General features: G+C 43.8%; 1 pseudogene; it reads left to right on the top strand.

Moving 5' to 3' along the window:
• The first annotated feature begins 398 nt into the window (after positions 1–398).
• The window catches only part of LOC104682185, a 24800-nt pseudogene continuing 3517 nt past the window's right edge, over positions 399–21681 (top strand).

Here is a 21681-nt window from a genome sequence, read left to right as displayed (position 1 = left end):
GACATGCACCACCACACCCGGGTAATTTTTGTATTTTTAGTGGAGATGGGATTTCACCATATTGGCCAGTCTGGTCTCAAACTCCTAACCTCAGGTGATACACCCGCCTGGGCCTTACAAAGTGCTGGGATTACAGGCATGAGCCACCATACCCAGCCTGGTTTTTACATTTATTTTTAATATTTGTATTTACACACAGTAAAAATTAATTTTTTGGATGTGCAGTTCTATTGCCAAATACAGAGAGGCCTATATCCACAACCACAATCAAGATAGAGAATAGAGTGACTCCCCTCCATGGCACTAACTCCTGACTAACTCTCCCCCTCACACTCCCAAACCCAGTGGCAGTGGTGAAGGACTTTGACTCCCAGGGTGGGGGTGGGGATGAGTCCTCAATGGGAGCCCTGGTGCAGAAGGTGGGGGGTGGCAGTACTTTCAGCGGGGACCACTGGGAAGCTGAGGACGAGGATGTCAAAGATAACTGGGAAGATGATGACAAAAAAGAAAAAAAACAAGAGGAAGCAGAAGTAAAACCAGATATTAACATTTCAGGAAAAAAACAGCAGAGAAGATAAAAGAGAAAGAACAACAACAGAAGAAAAGGCAAGTTGAAATTAAAAAGAGGTTAGAAGAACCTGAGAACCTAAAGTTCTAAAATGAGAAGAATAATTTAACAGATAAACCGTGCTAAAGAAATTACAGGAAGAGTCAACCTCAAATTAGCCAAGGAAATTTTCATAGTTAATAATACAGACAGGGCCCAGTGGCTTACACATGTAATCCAGCACTTTGGGAGGCCGAGGTGGGCAGATTACCTGAAGACAGGAGTTCAAGACCAGCCTGACCAACATGGCAAAGCCCCATCTCTACTAAAAATACAAAAAATTAGCCAGGAGTGGTAGCACGTGCCTGTCATCCCAGCTACTTGGGAGGCTGAGGCAGGAGAATCGCTTGAACTTGGCAGGTAGAGGTTGCAGTGAGCTGAGATCATGCCAGTGCACTCCAGGCTGGGTGCCAGAGCGAGACTCCATCTCAAACAATAATAATACAGTTTATGGAATAAATGCTATGAACCCATCTTTAAGAGATGACTTTACAGAGTTTGGAAAGTTACTAAAATATAAAAATATACAATATGAAAAGTCACTATATTATGCCAGTTTTTTGGAAGTCTTAGTTGGATATGTGTGTATTTCACTGGAAATTGATGACTTGAAAAATGTTACCAATTCACAAACTATGCTTTACAGTGAAAAACAGAAGCAATCAAAGCAAAGCCAAACAGAAGAAATGTGTGGTGCCTGGAGGGGGTTAAAAGCCACTATGACAGATGATCTGGCAGATCATGGTGGTGATGATGAAGCAACACCATTGTCTGGGGTAAATACCTGAGATTCATTGTCTCACATCCAGGGAAAACTGGATGTGGACACACAAAGAGTGAGGTTCAGAGTGGAAGTTTAATAGGCAAAAGAAAGAGAAGAGGTCTCTGCAGAGAGAGGGTGCCTGGAGAAATGGGTTTCTGCTCCCACGGTGAAGTGCACGAGGTTTTATAGATGAGCTTGGGGAGGTGATGTTTGGTTTACATATGGCGCAAAAGACTAGTTGGACCAGGTGTGCCATTTGCATAGCATGTGAAAATCTGGCCATCCCCACTCTCATCTTTTATTATGCAGATGGGTTCTCTAGCTGGCCGGCACCATGTTGCCTGTTCTTTTACTGTACCATGGTGACGAAGAAAAGGGAAGATGAACTCTCCATGTTGAACATACCTGGCCCTCAAGTAGCCCTTGTGCATTGGCACAGCTGCCGGCATTCACCCATGCAAGCTTCTGGCTTGCTTGTCTATGTCTGCAGCTCGATTTTTCAGGCTGCTCTTTGTTAGAAAAGATGATTTGGGGGCTGCCTTTTTTGTTAAAAGGGAAATTCTGCCAAGGAATCTTTTGCCTTCACTATCTGCCAAATATCTTTCTTCCTTCCTTCCTTCCTTCCTTCCTTCCTTCCTTCCTTCCTTCCTTCCTTCCTTCCTTCCTTCCTTCCTTCCTTCCTTCCTTTCTTTTCTCTTTTCTTTTCTTTTCTTCCCTCCCTCCCTCCCTCCCTCCCTCCCTCCCTCCCTCCCTCCCTCCCTTCCTTCCTTCCTTCCTTCCTTCCTTCCTTCTCTCCCTCCCTTCCTTCCTTCCTTCTTTCTTTCTTTTTTATAGAGTTTCACTCTTGTCACTTAGGCTGGAGTGCAATGACACAATCTCGGCTCACTGCAACCTCCGCCTCCCAGGTTCAAGCAATTCTCCTGCCTCAATCTCCCAAGTAGGTGGGACTACAGGCACGCTCAGCCACCATGCCCAGCTAATTTTTGAATTTTTAGGAGAGACGGGGTTGCACCGTATTGGCCAGGATGGTTTTGATATCTTGACTTCATGATCCACCTGCCTCGGCCTCCCAAAGTGTTGGGGTTATAGGCGTGAACCACTGTGCCTGGCCTCCTTTTCCTTCTTAATATGATCTAATATCTAAAAATAAGACTACCAAGCCCTAGAAAAGTCTTATAATAGCCCAGCCTGTGGGCTCAGTGGCTCACGCCTATAGTCCTAGCAGTTTGGGAGGCCAAGGAGGGTAGATTGCCTGAGCTCAGGAGTTCAAGACTAGCCTGGGCGACATGGCAAAACCCCAGCTCTACTAAAAATACAAAAAAATAGCTGGGCGTGGTGGCGGGTCTTTATAATGCCAGCTACTCAGGAGGTTGAGGCAGCAGAATGGCTTGAACCCAGAAGGTGGAGGCTGCAGTGAGCCAAGATTACGCCACTGCACTCCAGCCTGGGTGACAGAGTGAGACTCTGTCTCAAAAAAAAAAAAAAAAGCCGAGCCTGTACATCAGACCCTTCTCTACATTGTAATGTGATTAATTATTTGTATAGATTTCTTACTAGTGAAACCACCCTGAATGTTTAGAATCAGCTTCTTTGGTCATGGTTTACTTTCTTCCAATGTGCTGTCAGAATCTATTTCCTGGTATTTGACTTAGGATTTTTGCATCAAGAGTTTTAAGTGAGGTTATTCTGGGGTGTTCTTCCTTGTGCTTTTTTGATCAGGTTTTTATATCAGTGTTATGCTAGCCTAATACAAAAAATCGGGATGCCTTCTTTCTCTGTGGCATGAGATAGCTAAAATAACTCATCCATCTTTTCTTTTTCTTTTTCTTTTTCTTTCTTTCTTTCTTTCTTTTTTTTTTTTTTTTTTTTTTTTTGAGACAGAGTGCAGTGGCACAATCTCAGCTCACTCTAACTTCTGCCTCCGCAGTTCAAGTGATTCTCCTGCCTCAGCTTCCTGAGTAGCTGGAACTACAGGCAAGTGCCACAACACCTGGCTAACTTTTGTATTTTTTGTAGGGATGGGGTTTCACCATGTTGGCCAGGATGGTCTCCATCTCTTGACCTTGTGATCCACCCACCTTGACCTCCCAAATGCTATGATTACAGGTGTCAGCCACCATGCCCAGCCTTCATTCATCTTTTCTTTTTTTTGAGAAGAAGTCTTGCGCTCGTCCCCCAGGCTGGAGTGCAATGGTGCGATCTTAGCTCACTGCAACCTCCACCTCCCAGGTTCAAGCAGTTCTCCTGCCTCAACCTCCCGAGTAGCTGGGATTACAGGTGCTTGCCACCATGCCTGGCTAATTTTTGTATTTTTAGTAGAGACGGGGTTTCACCATGTTGGCCAGGCTGATCTTAAACTCCTGACCTCAGGTGATCTGCCTGCCTCGGCCTCCTAAAGTACTGGGATTACAGGTGTGAGCCACTGCACCCCCACCCTTTCATCTTTTCTATAAAGGTTTGTCAAGTCACTTTTTGACAAGAAAAATGAGGTTTTTTATACAAGATGGAGCTATAGGTTGTCTATGCCTAGCCAGACTTTCCTTAATTTCCACCCTTTCATTTTATTTTCTTTTTTGTTTGTTTGTTTTGTTTTAAGATGGAGTCTTATTCTGTTGCCCAGGCTGGAGTGCAGTGACGCAATCTCAGCTCACAGCAAGCTCCACCTCTTGGATTCAAGTGATTCTCCTACCTCAGCCTCCCTCCTGCTGGGACTACATGCATGACTCACCACGCCCAGCTAATTTATTGTATTTTTAATAGAGACAGGGTTTCACCATGTTGGCCAGGCTGGTCTCAAACTCCTGAGCTCAAGTGATCCACCCGCCTCAGCCTCCCAAAGTGCTGGGATTGCAGGTGTGAGCCATGGTGCCCAGCCTTATTTTCTTCTCACCACCCTCACCTGCTTTCTTCTGCTCCTTCCACGAGTCTCAGCAAAAGCTTCCTTTTTACAACTTGCCTTTTTAGTATTCTTCTAATTGTACCTGGAAAATGCTATTTATAGTCTATTTACCATCTCTATTTGTATGTGTCATATTGCTGAGTTAGTTAGAAAATTACAAAACTTTTCATCAAAGTGGTTGCTCCAAAACAATGTTTTTTTGTGGGAAAGGTAGGGATGGTACTCTGAAGCTATCCTAAATGTCTATAGGGGGCTTCTCAGCAAGCCACATGCACCCTAATTCCCCTCTCTGATTTTGGATGGTTCAATATTATAAAGAGAAGAATTGGGGGAGCAAATATAAGACCACAAATATTTCATGCAAGATCAATTACGGCTATAGAAGCAAAGGAAACAGGGAAGAGAAACAGGACTGTGAGCTAACAGTGTAGGGAGAGTAGGCAAGGTGAATCTCTCGGGTGAAATATCCCTTTAACCATGCTTACAGAGAGGGCCTCAGTGGCAAATCACATTACCGCTTTTAAAAACTCACTACTATTTTTAGATCATGGCATATTATAAAGTAATTTATTTTTGACAATTCTATACAATCATCTGTTGGTATTTTAGGGGAATTGATTCCAGAACCCTTCCTGGATACCAAAATTCCTGATGTTCAAGTCCCTTGTATAAAATGGCATAGTGTTTATACATAACCTACACACATCCTCTTGTATACCCCAAAGAAGCCCCTTTTGACATTTTTGTACAATTCTTCTCTCGGGTAATAACCATTAAAAGTTAATTTATTTTAAAGGTTAATGTAAATATATTTTGAATGTGAATCTATTGTATTTGCTTCTAGGATCACACAGAGATCTCTTATTTGTTTACGCCCCCTTTTGTTGGCAGTAAGATCTTTCTTAGATTACAAAAAAAGATAAAAAGAACCCTCAAGCTCACCCTAATAAGAAATCTCTTTGCAAAATCATATCTAAAGTCATAAGTCACTTTACAACTCAGTCCACTGCGGGACGTGCTGAGCTCTGGAACGAGGTGGTGCCTGTGCCTGCGGTGGCCTGTGTCCCAGAGGCCCCTTCAAGGCCCTGGCCGAGCTCTGCCGCTCATCTGTTGACTCCTGCTCCCTCTGCTGGCCCCGCTGCTCAGTGGCCATCCTCAAAACAGCACGTGTGTCAGACCTACAACGGACCTCAGGAGATAGCAAAGACTCGTCCACTTGGGGAAACCAAGTCCCAGTTGGTGACGGGCCTTGCTCAAACTCACAGTCAGTGGCAGGGCCAGCACTGCAGCCAGCCTCCCCACTGTTCCCCAGTCCTCACGATTACACAGTTACTCATAGCTACTCAAATATTTTAGCACTTGGTGGTACTCCTCACCTATGAGCTGCTTTTCCAAAAACAAACACGTTCCAAAATGCATATATTATTAATTTATGATGTAAAAATAATGGTCGACATTTTGACTCAATTAACTGAAATATTTTTTTTTTAAGATTCTATTACTGATGCTGGTGATACACATAACAAGAATAATGAATCTCGAAAACATTGTGCTGAGCAAAACAAGCCAGGCATAAAATAGTACACGTGTAAAGTTCCATTCATTCCTTTTACATGAAAGTCCAGAACAGGCAGAACTACCCTATGCTGATAGAAATCACATCACTGATTGCCTGGGGCAGGAGGAACCTCCAGTGGGCCCAGGGGAACATTTTAGACTGATGGAAATGTTCTAGATCTTGATTGTGATATTGATGTCACAGCCACACACACACTTGTCAAAACCCATTGAACTACACATTTTATTTTATATTGTTTTATTATTTTTTCTTTTTGAAATAGGGTCTCACTCTAGCCCAGGCTAGAGTACAGTGGCACGATAACAGCTCACTGCAGCCTCGATCACCCAGGTTCAAGCAATCCTCCCACCTCAGCCTCTTGAGTAGCTGAGACCACAGGCATGCGCCACCACGTCTGGCTAATTTTTGTATTTTTTGTAGAGATGACTTTTTGTCATATTGCTGAGGTTGGTCTTGAACTCCTGAGCTCAAGTGATCCTCCCACCTCGGCCTCCCAAAGTGCTGGGATTGAGGCAACCTCACCCAACTGAAGTACACATTTTAAATGAGTGCATTTGTATTTGGTGTAAATTGTACCTCAATAAAGTTGGTGTTAAAGCAAAAAAGTTCTGGGCTAGTCAAATCATAAACTCTAATCAATTCTTTCAACCTGAATATTCCTGGATCTATTTTTCAAAAGAAAAAGAAAAGGTTAGAAGTGGTGGCTCACGCTGTAATCCCAGCACTTTGGGAGACCGAGGCGGGCGGATCACCTGAGGTCAGGAGCTCAAGACCAGTTTGGTCAACAAGGTAAAACCCCATCTCTACTAAAAATACAAAAATTAGCTGGACATGGTGGCATGCCTCTGTTAATCCCAGCTACTTGAAAGGCTGAGGCAGGAGAATCGCTTGAACCTGGGAGGCAGAGGTTGCAGTGAGCCAAGATGCACTGCACTCTAGCACGTCTAACCTGAGCGACAAGAGTGAAACTCCATCTCAAAAAAATAAATAAATAAAAATACCGATAAACAGACATCCTCTTGCTTCAGTATTTGGCCACATGCTTTGATTTCCTGAAAAAGAATAAAAACCTAGATCCAAAAGGCAGGGTCAGGGAGGGAAATAATAGTTTCCACATGTTTTCTCAGAAGATAATTCAGTACCAAAGACAACATGCCAACAGGAGAAATAAAATTGTGGCAAGAGCATGATGCTGGGTGGGAGGTCTTTTGAATCCCCAGCTCACACCTCAAGACAGAGCTTGGCCACAGGTGAGCTCAGGGCCTGAGTGCACGCAGCACAGGCCAAACCAGGAGCCACTAAAGGCATCACCAGTGCCCAGCCCCTTACCAAGGTGTGTGCTCTGGGGTGGAGGCTCAGCTGCCAGACAGAACTGTGACTTGGAGTTTCTGCTCTACCCTAAACTTTCTCTCATGTGACAGTGGCTACATTGCACGGTGACCCAGCTTTGATTGCCACTCTTCATAAGCCATGCACCATGACTCTTTACGGCACCAGGTCCTATGTGTGCGAATTAGACTTAGATGGAAGAAAATCCAGTTCTGGATTCTGGGTTCAAATTTGCTGGTAGTAAAATAGGGATTTGTTTATTTATTTTAGAGACAGGGTATTGCTGTGTTGCCCAGGGTGAACTCGAACTTCTAGGCTCAATCGATACCCCCACCTCAACCTCCCAAGTAGCTGGGACTTCAGGCACCTCACCCAATTAAAGAGTTTGTTACAAACTCTAACTCATTTAATCCTCACAGCAACCTTCTTTGTGAGATACTGTTATCAGCCCTATTGTACAGATGAGGAAATTGAGATAGAGAGGAGTTCAGTAGCTTCATCAACATTATAGAAGGGACAAAGCCAGGAAGCAAACCTAGGCTGCCTGTCCTGATAGCTCATGCTTTTAATCAGCATGTTACAGTGCCTTGCCATGCTACCGAAGAAAATCAAGATGTGGACGCTGCTATGACCTGAATGTTTCTGTCCTCCCAAAATTCATACGTTGAAATCCTATCTGTCAAGGTGATTGTAGTAGGAGGTGGTTCCTGGGGAGGATGATTAGATTATGGGGGTGGAGCCCCCATGAACTGGATTAATGCTTTCATAAAAGAGGCCCCAGAGATGCCTTCAGCCCCTTCCACCATGTGAGGACAGACAGAGACGGTGCTGTCTAAGAGCCAGAAATCAGGCCCTCACCAGACACTCAATCTGCCAGTGCCTTGATCTTGGACTTCTCAGCCTCCAGAACTGGGAGAAATAAATATCTATTGTTTATGGGCTACCCTGTGTGTGATATTTTGTTGTAACAAATAATAGCCCAAACAACTAAGACACTTTAAGCCCTCACTACTCAAAGTGGGGTCCATGGATCAGCGGTTGCAGCAGCAACCGGGAGCTTCTTAAGAATGCAGAGCCTGATCCTCCCTAGACCTACTGGCTTACAGCTGGCATTTGAACAGATCGGCAGGTGGTTCACTAAAGTTGGAGAAGAGCTGCTCTAAACAAGAAAGTGTTCAGTTTCTCTTGCTTTGTTTTGCTCTGTTTTTGCTTTTTTTTTTTTTTGAGACGGAGTCTCGCTCTGTCGCCCAGGCTGGAGTGCAGTGGCCGGTTCTCAGCTCACTGCAAGCTCCGCCTCCCGGGTTTACGCCATTCTCCTGCCTCAGCCTCCGAGTAGCTGGGACTACAGGCGACCGCCACCTCCCCCAGCTAGTTTTTTGTACTTTTTAGTAGAGACGGGGTTTCACCGTGTTAGCCAGGATGGTCTTGATCTCCTGACCTCGTGATCCGCTCGTCTCGGCCTCCCAAAGTGCTAGGATTACAGGCTTGAGCCACCGCGCCCGGCTGTTTTTGCTTTTCTTTTAGTCCCAGACTCCCTTGAGAATCTGAGGAAAGTCATGGATCCTGGGCAAAAAAATGTGCACAGGATTTTGAAGAGGATTTCATAGACTCACGTTCACGAAACCCTATTGTGGAGGATTTGAAGGTGCTCAGAACCAGTCCTTTATGCCTTCCACGTACTATTACATGTAGTCCTTATAAACCCACTATCGTTAACATGGGAACTTGGAGAGGTTAAGTACCTTGCCCTAGTCATAGCTAGGAAGTGCTGACACCAGAGTCAAAATAGACATTCTGCCCACCGGGCCCAACTATAACACTATTCTGCTCAGAGGGGTGACTCAGCTACAGTGATTCTGGAGAACACCCTGATACGACTTTCCCCTTCTCTGACAAGTTCATTCTCTCCACTAGAGTATAGTTCCCATGAAGGAAACACCAATGGAGTGATGAGGTAGGGGCCACTGCCTACAGAGGAGGCTTGGCCGGATGGTGGATGGATCCTAGCAATCCACGTGATAGTGGGTGTCTTTGGAAGGTCTCCTGTGTATCTTCCTGACACACTTCCAACCTGTCCAGCCTCAAACCACGTGCCAATCCATAACTTTCACCTATATCACTCTCCTACTGTCAGCCATGGTTGGCAAAGAGATTTCCTTTCATGGGCCAACTAATTGATTGGTAGTGGCTGCTTGGTGTTTCAATATTAAAGAGAAGCCAGTTGAGGACTGTGATAGATTAGTAACACCTGTCCCCCAGTGGCACAGGATAGCACAGTAGTAGGAATGCTACCTGGTCCATTAAATCACTGCTTAATGCCCTTAGCTTTCCATTCCTTTATTTAACACACCTGTACTAAGTGTGAATTCTGTATACACAGCAAAAGCACTCTTACCCATCCTAATGGAATGACGAACTTAAACTGCCTGACAGAATGAAGTATTACTAACAAGTACATATACCTTAAACATTTCATTTTCAATTAAAACACTTACATACTTAGGAATTAATCGATTTTAGAAGAAGGGCTAAGTCCCTTTGCTTCTGGGTCCACTCATTTGGAGTTTCTCATGGATTTTTTTCACACCAGACTCAAAATGCACCTTTTTGTCTTCCTTCCTTCCTTCCTTCCTTCCTTCCTTCCTTCCTTCCTTCCTTCCTTCCTTCCTCTTTCTTTCTTTCTTTCTTTCAGACAGGGTCTTACTCTGTCACACTGGCTGGAGTGCAGTGATGTGATCATGCCCCACTACAGTCTCGACCTCCTGGCCTCAAGTGACACTCCCACCTCGGCTTCCTGAGTAGCTGGGACTACGGGTGTATGCCACCATGTTTGGCTAATTCTTATTTTTTGTAGAGAGAGGGTCTCCCTGTGTTACCCAGGCTGGTCTCGAACTCCTGGACTCAAGTGATCCTCTCACTTTGGCCTCCCAAAGTGCTGGGATTACAGGAGTGAGCTACCATGCCCAGCCAAAATGCACTATCTTTTAAAGATCCTTCCAAAGCAATCTGCTGGCAGTATCTTAACAGATTCCCAGTACTATTGGCTTCCCCACACCTCATCCAAAAGCAAAACTTATGAGAAATTTATATATAATTTTCCAAGCATTCAACTTAGGTTTCATAGAAATAATCCTTTTCTTCCCCCTCATAAAGTTACCAAACCACACATTTCATCAAATTATGTAATTACGTAACAAGTATAATTTGTATGAAGAGATTTGGGCAGAAACACAACTAATTACTGGATATATGCTACCCAACCAGCTGCAAAGGGTTTTGTGGAGAACTGGAGAGCATTAGTTACTCTTTGTTTTTTTTTTTTTGTTTTTTTTTTTTTTTTGAGACGGAGTCTCGCTCTGTTGCCCAGGCTGGAGTGCAGTGGCTGGATCTCAGCTCACTGCAAGCTCCGCCTCCCGGGTTTACGCCATTCTCCTGCCTCAGCCTCCCGAGTAGCTGGGACTACAGGCGCCCGCCAGGTCGCCTGGCTAGTTTTTTGTATTTTTAGTAGAGACGGGGTTTCACCATGTTAGCCAGGATGGTCTTGATCTCCTGACCTCGTGATCCGCCCGTCTTGGCCTCCCAAAGTGCTGGGATTACAGGCTTGAGCCACCGCGCCCGGCCGCATTAGTTACTCTTAAGAGCCAGACAAGTGATGGCCAGTTAGCAGAGTTTTGGTTATACTACACAGAGCCCTCTCTGGTGACACTCAATTAAACGAGATTTTTAGCCTAAATTTCCATGTACGATGTTCCTAATATGTCTGTAAGGCATTAAAGTTCTTAATGTAGGCTGGGCACAGTGGCTCACACCTATAATCTCAGAACATTGGGAGGGGGAAGTAGGCAGATTACTTGAGTCCAGGAGTTCGAGACCAGCCTGGGCAACATGGCAAAACCCCATCTCTACAAAAAATACAAAAATTAGCCAGGCAAGGTGGTCCAGGCATGGTGGTGTGTGCCTATAGTCCCACCTACTCAGGAGGCTGAGGTGGGAGGATCACCTGAGCCCAGGGAGGTTGAGGTTGTAGTGAGCCATGATTACGTTACTGTACTCCTGCCTGGATGACAGAGTAGGACCCTGTCTGAAAAACAAAACGAAACAAAAAGATCCTGCTATGACTTGGAATTATAAAATGAAGAGGAACAAAAAATTAAAGTATGTTCAGATAATCCTTTCTGGTGTCTTCACTTTTTTTGCAGGGAGTCTTTTGACATCATTTTAAACTTATATTCTTCCATAAGAACTCTTGTAATTTACCTTTTGTCAAATCTGAAACAAGGAGAGGTTAAAATATATATAAATTAAAGTAAGTTTGTGATCTCCATAGTGTTGAGATAACTTTGTTACATGTAATACCCTAAAGAAAATATTGATCTTGGCAACTAGTAACAGAAACCAAAAATAACAGTGGTTAAGACAAGAGATATATTTGTTTTTTTTTTTTTTTTTTCCTCATAGAGATAAGCAGTCTGGGGCTAGAATAGCAACTCCAGGTTCATCTGGGATGCAGTCTCTTTCTTTCTGTCCAACAGCCTTACTTTATGACTTCCATCCTCAAGTTTGCCTCATGGTCTCAAGATGGCTGCTGCAGCTCCAACTATTACATTAGCATTCAATGCAGGATGACAATAAGAGAAGGCCACAAACCATGTGCTTCCCAGTCAATTCAGGCCCCTTAGAAAAACTTTACTGGAAAGCCCCAGCTAGTGACCTCTACATACTTTATTACTGGTGTTCTTATCTGTAAGAATATCTAAAGACATCATTTTATAGCTAGGCACCAGATTCAACAATTTTGAGTTCTTGTTACTGAGAAAGAGGGAAAGACTGGATAGTGAGTAGAGTAGACAATCAACAGTGTTTCCCACAAAATACAGTCTGGCCAGTCATGGTGGCTCATGCCTATATTCCCAGCACCTTGGGAGGGTGAAGGAGGAGGATCGCTTGAGCCTAGGAGTTCAAAACCAGTGTGGGCAGCATGGTGAAACCCCGTCTCTACAAAAAATACAAAAATTAGCTGGACATGGTGGCACACGTCTGTGGTCCCAGCTACTAAGGAATCTGAGGTGGGAGAATCACCTGAGCCTGGGGAGGTCAAGACTGCAGTGAGCCATGATCCCACCGCTGCACTCCAGCCTGGGTGACAAAGGGAAACCCTGTCTCCAAAAAAAAAAAAAGAAAAAGAAAAAAATTTTTTTTAATCTTAGCAGGATATTCTAAAAACCAAAATATTTGATACACACCTTATTTCCTGACTGGTCCAGATAACCGGGAATTTCTGTATATTGCAAAGATCTATTGATCTTTTGCTTTGCAAAAGTGCTCTTCAGTTGTTACAACTATTTTTTTTTTTTTTTTTTTTTTTGAGATGGAGTCTTGCTCTGTCGCCCGGGCTGGAGTGCAATGGCCGGATCTCAGCTCACTGCAAGCTCCACCTCCCGGGTTCATGCCATTCTCCTGCCTCAGCCTCCCGAGTAGCTGGGACTACAGGCGTCTGCCACCTCGCCCGGCTAGTTTTTTTTTGTATTTTTTAGTAGAGACGGGGTTTCACCATGTTAGCCAGGATGGTCTGGATCTCCTGACCTCGTGATCCGCCCGTCTCGGCCTCCCAAAGTGCTGGGATTACAGGCTTGAGCCACCGCGCCCGGCCTACAACTATGTTTTAGACACCGTGTGGAACACTTGTTTCATTCACTCCGTATCTTCATTTCGAGCCACACACTAGCCAGGACATTTATATCGGGTGCCAGTTCAAGCTCACATGGATGTTGCTACCATGAGCAGAATTCTGCTTCTACAAAGTACATACTGTGCATACTCAACTCTGTAGTTGTGAGCTTTTAGAAATATTGGTCAAGGTCCTATTACCAAGTTTTGCCAATCAGTTGCACCTGAGAGCACAAGCCGCACTAGGCCGGCAGCTAAAAGCAGCTGACTGACTGCCCAGGATGGCTTGCCTCCAGTTTCTTTTTCACAATCTTCGAGGCAGTCAATGCTTTTTACAAGGGTGCAAAAAGTTCTCTTTTCTCCAGAATCCAATACAACAGTTGCAACAGTGTATCTTAGACTCATTTGGAAATACAATTCACCAAAGACTTAACAAACCCTGACTTTGTTAGAGGATGGAAATGCCTTCAAAGATTTCACACCTACGAAGGGAGATGAGGTGTATGACACTGATTAACGGGTACAAGGAAGGCCTAGAGAGATTATGGAAGAAAGTTCATAGCTTCCTTACTTCTACTAAGTTACACTTGAACAAGCCCCAGCCCACAAGGCCCCTTCCTTCCCAGCGGTTGTCCTGGATACTCCACTTTCTTTTTAACCTTCATGGGAGGCACTGGATTGCCTTGCTTTTACTTTTTGGGCATCAAAGTCCTATTCACCAAGCATCTCCAACTATAATTCATTAGGTTACATGTAATCAATTCCTTCCTCTGTTCCCATCATCTCTAATGCTTCTTTCGGATGCTCTATTGGCTGGCATTGCTCACTAATGACAAGACCTCACTGGGACCAGGCGAGATCATTTTTGGCTTCCATTGTTGGACCATACCCATGACCACCACCAACAATGTCAAACACTTAACAACCTCTGACACCCTTTAGCACCATGGCTCAGACTCTCAGATTTAAAGCATGATGGATGCAGAAATTCAGTTGGCCCCCAATCACCCCTCTTTCACAGGTACCATCTCAACATCAGTTATGTATCTCTGCCTCCGCAAATCCACCTCCTCCCAAAGTCTGAACTTCCAGCAGTGGGGAAATGCCCTGTCTCCTAAATTCCTGGTTCCATCCTCCCAATGTATAAGCAAATTGTCTGAGGTCAGAGTCGTGATTCCCAGTGAACACAGTAGTTCAAGAATTTGGGGTTACTTATGTACACAAATGAATAAAGATGCAATATAAATGAATGTAACAGTGTAACAACAGACAAGTATGAAGAAGAGAGTACAATGGGCATATTCTAGTACTAAGAATACCAGTCAGGCCGGGCGCGGTGGCTCAAGCCTGTAATCCCAGCACTTTGGGAGGCCGAGACGGGCGGATCACGAGGTCAGGAGATCGAGACCATCCTGGCTAACACGGTGAAACCCCGTCTCTACTAAAAAATACAAAAAATTAGCCGGGCGAGATGGCGGACGCCTGTAGTCCCAGCTACTCGGGAGGCTGAGGCAGGAGAATGGCGTGAACCCCGGAGGCGGAGCTTGTAGTGAGCTGAGATCCGGCCACTGCACTCCAGCCTGGGCGACAGAGCGAGACTCCATCTCAAAAAAAAAAAAAAAAAAAAAAAAGAATACCAGTCATACATTATGTAATTTTTTTTAATCTAAAATATACTTTTCCATACAGTAATTTATTTGAACTCAAAGACTCTGGCATGTACAGAAATAAGTCAGGTATTATTATCATTTTAAACATCAGAAAACAGAATCTTAGACAGGTTAAATGCCTTTCTCAAAAACCTCTCAAATAGTACAATAGAACTTCAATGTAAATTCAGATCTTCTGTCCAAATCCAGTTTATCTTCTACTACATTATCTGCTCGTGGCATTACTCTAATGTTCAGCTCATTGGGGGGCAGCCGTAACTAAGAAAACATTATAAATCTCCCTCTTGGTTGGGCGCAGTGGTTGACGCTTGTAATCCCAGGACTTTGGGAGGCCAAGGTGGGTGGACCACTTGAGGCCGTGAGTTTGAGACCAGCTTGGCCAAGATACTGAAACCCCGTCTCTACTAAAAATACAAAAAATTATCTGGGTGTGGTGGCAGGCACTGTAAGCCCAGCTACGCAGGAGGCTGAGGCAGGAGAATTGCTTGAACCCAGAAGGTGGAAGTTGCAGTGAGCCGAGATTGTGCCACTGCACTCCAGCCTAGGCAACAAGAGCAAAACTGTGTCTCAAAAAAAACTCCCTCTTTTTCAGTATCAGAGCATACTATGTGAATTTACAAGTCTTCCTTAACTTACCAAACTGAATTACTCCTTTAGATGTTTGTTATTTCTCCCACTGGGAAGTGGAGTCATTTCCTTCCCCTTGAATCTTGGCAGGCTTTGGTGACTTGCTTCACCAATGTAACTTTGCAGAGGTGATTTATGAAGCTAGGTCATAAAAAGCCTGTCAGCTTCTGTCCAGACCTCCTAAGAACTCACTCTTAGAAGCCTGCTGCTATGCTGTGATGAAGGGCAAGCAGCCCATAGAAAGAGCCATCAGGAGAGGAAACAAGGCCCCAAGAGACAGTCCTGGCTGAGCTCCTGGCCAAGAGCCATGTGAGGGAACGATCTTAGAAGTGGATCACCTAGTCCCTGTCAAGACAGATGAGCTGTCTCCACCCAGCCTGCCCAACTTGCAGATCCATAGACCAAGTAAATCATTGTTATTATTTCAAGCCATTAGGTTTTAAGATGATTTGTTTCATAGCAAATAATTGCAGTCTACCTTTCCAAAACCTTCATGGCTAAAAAGAATACACAAACAGAAGTAGTGGTATATATCAAACTGGCTATACATTATGAATATTTGCATGTTTATTTCACTTACATATTCTATTTTATATTTTTAAAAGTAAATGAAGAGGCCGGGTGCAGTGGCTCACGCCTGTAATCCCAGCACTTCAGGAGGCCAAGATGGGCGGATCACCTGAGGTCAGGAGTTCAAGACCAGCCTGGCTAACATGGTGAAACCCCGTTTCTACTAAAAATACAAAAAATTAGCCGGGTGTGGTGGCACACGCCTGTAATCCCAGCTACTAGGGAGGCTGAGGCAGGAGAATCGCTTGAACCCAGGAGGTTGAGGTTGCAGTGAGCCGACATCGAACCATTGCACTTCAGCTTAGGTAACAAGAGTGAAACTCTAGCTCAAAAAAAAAAAAAAAAAAAAAGTAAAAGGAAGAGTACCCTCTGATTTAAAAAGAAAAAAAGGCAATTAGACGAATTGCTTTAAAATGCCTTCAACCCTAAATAATAAAAATCTTATTATAAATATATTAGTATTTGGTTTGAAACTCTGTGAAAAGAATTAGGCCCTCCAGCTTTTACAGTTCCATGAAGGCCTTCTAAATATAGGAAAGTAAAACTGAAATTTATGTCAGTTCGTTAATGGCATCACTTAAAACTATAACAGTTAATTAACTAATTAACAACTTAATTAACTCAGCAGTTAATTTACTTACTTGAGTTCACTTAAATTCCCTAGATGTGATTTAATGAACTTTCAGTGTAATTTCTGACTAACCATGTAAATTGTATGATGTATATCTCTTTGATTTGGATTTTTTTTGGAAATAATATTATTTAAGGCAGAACACTAAGCCTACTAATGAGTTTTCATTTTTTTCTTCAGTAGGGAAACTCTCTGAACTTCTGGCAAGGAGCAAGTTTTCCATCAACCTTGCTGGGGTGTTTTTTTTTATTGTTACTGTTTTTGAGACAGGACTCACTGTGTCATCCAGGCTGGAGTGCAGTGGCATGATCTCGACTCACTGCAACCTCTGCCTCCTGGGCTCAGTTGATCCTCCCACCTCAGTCTCCTGAGTGGCTGGGACTACAGGCGTGTGTCACCACACCCAGTTAATTTTTGTATTTTTAGTGGAGATGGGGTTTCATGTTGGTCAGGCTAGTCTTGAACTCCTAGGCTCAAGTGATCTGCCCACCCCAGCCCCACAAAATACTGGGATTACAGGCATGAGCTACTCCACCCAGCCCCAGTCAGCCTTTTTACTTTTACAAAGAAAATCATATTTGGATTTGTTGGTTTGTTTAAATGCATCAAAATAAGATTCAAAAATCAGCAAGCCAATGTGAGCAAATTTCATGACAGTTTATTAATAATTAATTATCCTATATTTTTAAAAAATGGACACTGAAACAATAATTGAAAAAAACTGTTATAAAATATTTCTCTGGCCCATGGATTTACTTAATAAACCAACATGTTTACAGAGCAGTAGGTAATGTCAGGTTACTCAATATGTGGCCCATCAACCTGTGCCCATCTATGAACTGTTTTTACCAGTGGGAAATGAGAAGAGTACAGGAAGTAAGTGTTTACATATATATACAGGACTTTGAGAGAATAAATATATGTCTGTAGACTATCATAAAGAGACATTTGGAGGCCAGGTGCAGTGTCTCACACCTGTAATCCCAGCACTTTGGGAGGCTGAGGCAGGCGGATCACCTGAGGTCAGGAGTTCAAGACTAGCCTGGCCAACATGGCAAAACCCTGTCTCTACAAAAATACAAAAATTCGGCCGGGCGCAGTGGCTCACGCCTGTAATCCCAGCACTTTGGGAGGCCAAGGTAGGCGGATCACCTGAGGTCAGAAGTTCGAGACCAGCCTGACCCACACAGAGAAACCCCATCTCTACTAAAAATACAAAATTAGCCAGCCTGAGTGGCCCATGCCTATAATCCCAGCTACTTGGGAAGGCTGAGGCAAGAGAATCGCTTGAACCTGGGAGGTGGAGGTTGCAGTGAGCCGAGATCACGCCACTGCACTCCAGCTTGGGCAACAAGAGCAAAACTCCGTCTCAAAAAAAAAAAAAAAAATACAAAAATTCACCGAGTATGTGGTGCATGCCTGTAATCCCAGCTACTCAGGAGACTGAGGCAGCAGAATAGCTTGAACCTGGGAGGCAGAGGTTGCAGTGAGCCAAGATCGCACCATTGCATTCCAGCCTGGGCAACAAGAGTGAAATTCCATCTTGAAAAAGAAAAAGAAAAAAGAAAGGAAAGTATTTTTTTTGTATTTTAGCCTGTATTTTAATTTTTTTCTAATCATTCATTTTTATTGTGTTTTACAAACATCTCAGTCTGCAACAGATTGCTTTTTTTTTCAAAGTTGGTTCCTTTTCAAAGATAGTTTGGGAAGCACTGATTTAACTGTACTAACTACTGTGGCAAACAAAATTGGATAAAAAATGATCCCTGCTTTCATAAAGCTTGCATATTAATAAGAAAGGCAGGTTGTGATTGTTGCATAATTGAAGTGTAAACAATATGTTCTAGACACTTAGAGGAAAGAGATGATTCCACAAGGAAAGGTAACAGAAGGCTTTGTAGAGGAGGCAATTGTTGAATAAGGTCTTGTTTGATGAATGAGTAGAGTCTGGGGAGGTAAAAATAGAAGAGGATACACATTTCAGGCAGAGTGAACAATGGGAGTAAAGTCAGGGGGAAAAAAATGCAGCTATGTATTGGGAAGAGCATACAACTGACCTCATTTGGTAGGAGCAGAGGGAATGTGATAAATCTAGAAGGGTAGACCCAGAGGCCCAATTGTAGAAGGCCTTTTGAATGTGAAGCTAAGAGGTTTGCACATGCCTGAGGTCATCTCCAAGTTGCCACTGAAAATTTCTGAGGCCGGGCGCGGTGGCTCAAGCCTGTAATCCCAGCACTTTGGGAGGCCGAGACGGGCGGATCACGAGGTCAGGAGATCGAGACCATCCTGGCTAACACGGTGAAACTCCGTCTCTACTAAAAAAAATACAAAAAAACTAGCCGAGCGATGTGGCAGGCACCTGTAGTCCCAGTTACTCGGGAGGCTGAGGCAGGAGAACGGCGTAAACCCGGGAGGCGGAGCTTGCAGTGAGCCGAGATTGCGCCACTGTACTCCAGCCTGGGCGACCGGGCGAGACTCCGTCTCAAAAAAAAAAAAAAAATTCTGAGCAGAGAAGTGGTTCTTTTTTTTTTTTTTTTTTTTTTTTTTGAGGCGGAGTCTCGCTCTGTCGCCCAGACTGGAGTGCAGTGGCGCAATCTCGGCTCACTGCAAGCTCCGCCTGCCGGGTTCACGCCATTCTCCTGCCTCAGCCTCCCGAGTAGCTGGGACTACAGGTGCCCGCCACCTCGCCCGGCTAGTTTTTTGTATTTTTAGTAGAGACGGGGTTTCACCATGTTAGCCAGGATGGTCTCGATCTCCTGACCTCGTGATCCGCCCGTCTCGGCCTCCCAAAGTGCTGGGATTACAGGCTTGAGCCACCGCGCCCGGCCTATGTGGTGTTCTTAAAGTTGTGCTTCTGACAGATGAATTTGAGGAGAGAAAAACTGGAGAATTAGATGAGGAAGGATACCCCAGATTTTTCAGGTACAACCTGATAGATTCAAGTCATCTTAAGACCCTGCCAATTGAGATTTTAAAAAGTACACTTTTAACCTTTCCAAAGTAGTGATCAACAAGTGAAAATACGACAGCAATCTATTCCAGAAAGGTTCTGAGTAAGTGATGGGTTGCTGACATTTATGATGCATTCGCCGTGTGCATTTTAGGTCCAGTATCTCATGTAATCACCAAAACCACTCTATTTCAGGTTCTGTTATCCCCATTTTACATATGAGAAATTTGAGGCTATAAAAGTTAGGTCCCATACCCAAGGTCACTCACTAAATAATAACAGCCTAGGGCCACGCGCGGTGGCTCATGCCTGTAATCCCAGCACTTGGGGAGGCCAAGGCAGTTGGATCACCTGAGATTAGGAGTTTGAGACCAGCCTGGTCAACATGATGAAATCCTGTCCCTACTAAAAATATAAAAATTAGCCAGGTGTGGTGGTGGGTGCCTGTAATTTCAGCTACTCAGGAGGCTGAGGCAGGAGAATCTCTTGAACCCAGGAGGTAGAGGTTGCAGTGAGCCAAGATCACACCATTGCACCTAGCCTGAGCAACAAGAACAAGAATCTGTCTCAAAAAAAAAAAAAAAAAAAAAAAAGAAGGCACCTAAAACTAACCAAATCAGTCTGATGCCGAAGTCCATTTTGGCACTATTGCATGCCACACAAAAAGTAAACACTCAAACATGTTAGGCTTTCCCTGCATAAAGGATGATTTAGGAGAAGACAATTAAAATCCATACCAGCTATCTACTTGAACATTATGAAGCCCATTCTCTGGAAACGTCTGGGATTTTATCTGTTTTTCCATCTGAAGGATGGGACTACAATGTACAATAGGAAGATGATTTTTCTTTAGTGAGAGCTGAAGATATTTTTATATCTATAAACTCTTGAATATTCTTGCTTTACAAAAGGACCAGCACAAGTTGCGTTTTGTTTTGTTTTTTTTTTTAAAAGAACTTGGCCGGGAGCGGTGGCTCACGCCTATAATCCCAGCACTTTGGGAGGCCAAGGCAGGCAGATCACAAGGTCAGGAGCGCAAGACCAGCCTGGTCAACACGGTGAAACTCTGTCTCTACTAAAAATACAAAAATTAGCTGGGCTTGGTGGCGTGCATCTGTAATCCCAGCTACTCGGGAGGCTGAGGCAGGAGAATCACTTGAACCAGGGAGGTGGAGGTTGCAGTGAGCCAAGATCACACCACTGCACTCCAGCCTGGGCAACAAAGCGAGACTCCATCTCAAAAACAAATAAACAAACAAACAAACAAAACAACTTATCAATATAACAAAGCAAATATATGACTGCCTATCCAGAATTGAAGTATGAGTTACAATGGCAAGTCTGCACTTGAATAAATGGTGGCAATAAAAGGTGAAAAACAAACACTATAAAGTTCATTGATTTGCCTAGTTGGAAAGGAGAAACTAATGCAACAGAAACTACTGATCATAGCACCATTATTCTCTAGAAATGTGAGCAATTTCAAAGACACTATTTTTATCTTGAAAAAGATTCTAATTTGTCTTCCATACTATAAATACAATTATATATCTGTTGAGAATTTTTAAAAAGAATCTTTAATTAAAATGGTGCACATGATTGGATAGAATTTCTAATAGAGGCACTTCTCTTTGAACACGTAACTTAGGAACTTACTGACAGATGTATCCTCCAATGCCAGCCTCTGAGAAGCTCCGAGAAAGAGCAGTATTGAGTTTCTCATAAGTGTTTCCTAAGCCTAAAGAGAAATATCTAATTATGTTGCAGTCTCCTTCATCTACTCTCCTTGCCAATCTCTTTGGCACACAATCCCAGCCTTGATGTTCTAACTAGTGTTTAGATTCCCAGGCTAGCTCACAAGAGTAGCCAGACTCAAACTGTAGCAGAAATAAGATTAAGAAAAAATAGTATAGGAAAAAGGATGGGAGACAGGACAATGTATGTCCTGGTTATCTACTGCTGTGTGATAAATCACACCTAAACATAATGCCTGAACAGCAATGGTTTGTTAGCCCACGCGTTTCTGTAGATTGACTGAGCTCAGCAGGGAGGGTATTGACTAGGGTCTCTCATGCAGTTGCAGTCAGGTAGAACTGAGGCTGAAATTATCTAAAAGTTAACTGGACTGGACGTCCAGGACAGTTTCTTTACTCACCACATATGACATCTCACTTGGGATGGTTGGCAGAGGTGATGGCTGATCAGGTATCTCTCTCTGTCTCTCCAAGCCCGCTCTCTCTCTCTCTCCCTCTCTCTCCCTCTCTCTCCCCCCACCCCCAAACTCTCTCTCTCTCTCTCTCATTGGCTAAACTGGATTTCCTCACAGTGTGAACAGTTGGACTTCTTACCTGTTGACTGGCACCACCCCACACCCCCTCCCCCCCCCCCC

The sequence above is a fragment of the Rhinopithecus roxellana genome, chromosome 16 (assembly GCF_007565055.1).
Source record: "Rhinopithecus roxellana isolate Shanxi Qingling chromosome 16, ASM756505v1, whole genome shotgun sequence".
Taxonomy (NCBI): Eukaryota; Metazoa; Chordata; class Mammalia; order Primates; family Cercopithecidae; genus Rhinopithecus; species Rhinopithecus roxellana.
The sequence above is the reverse complement of the archived record's forward strand: the minus strand, read 5'-3'. Positions and strand labels throughout refer to the sequence as shown.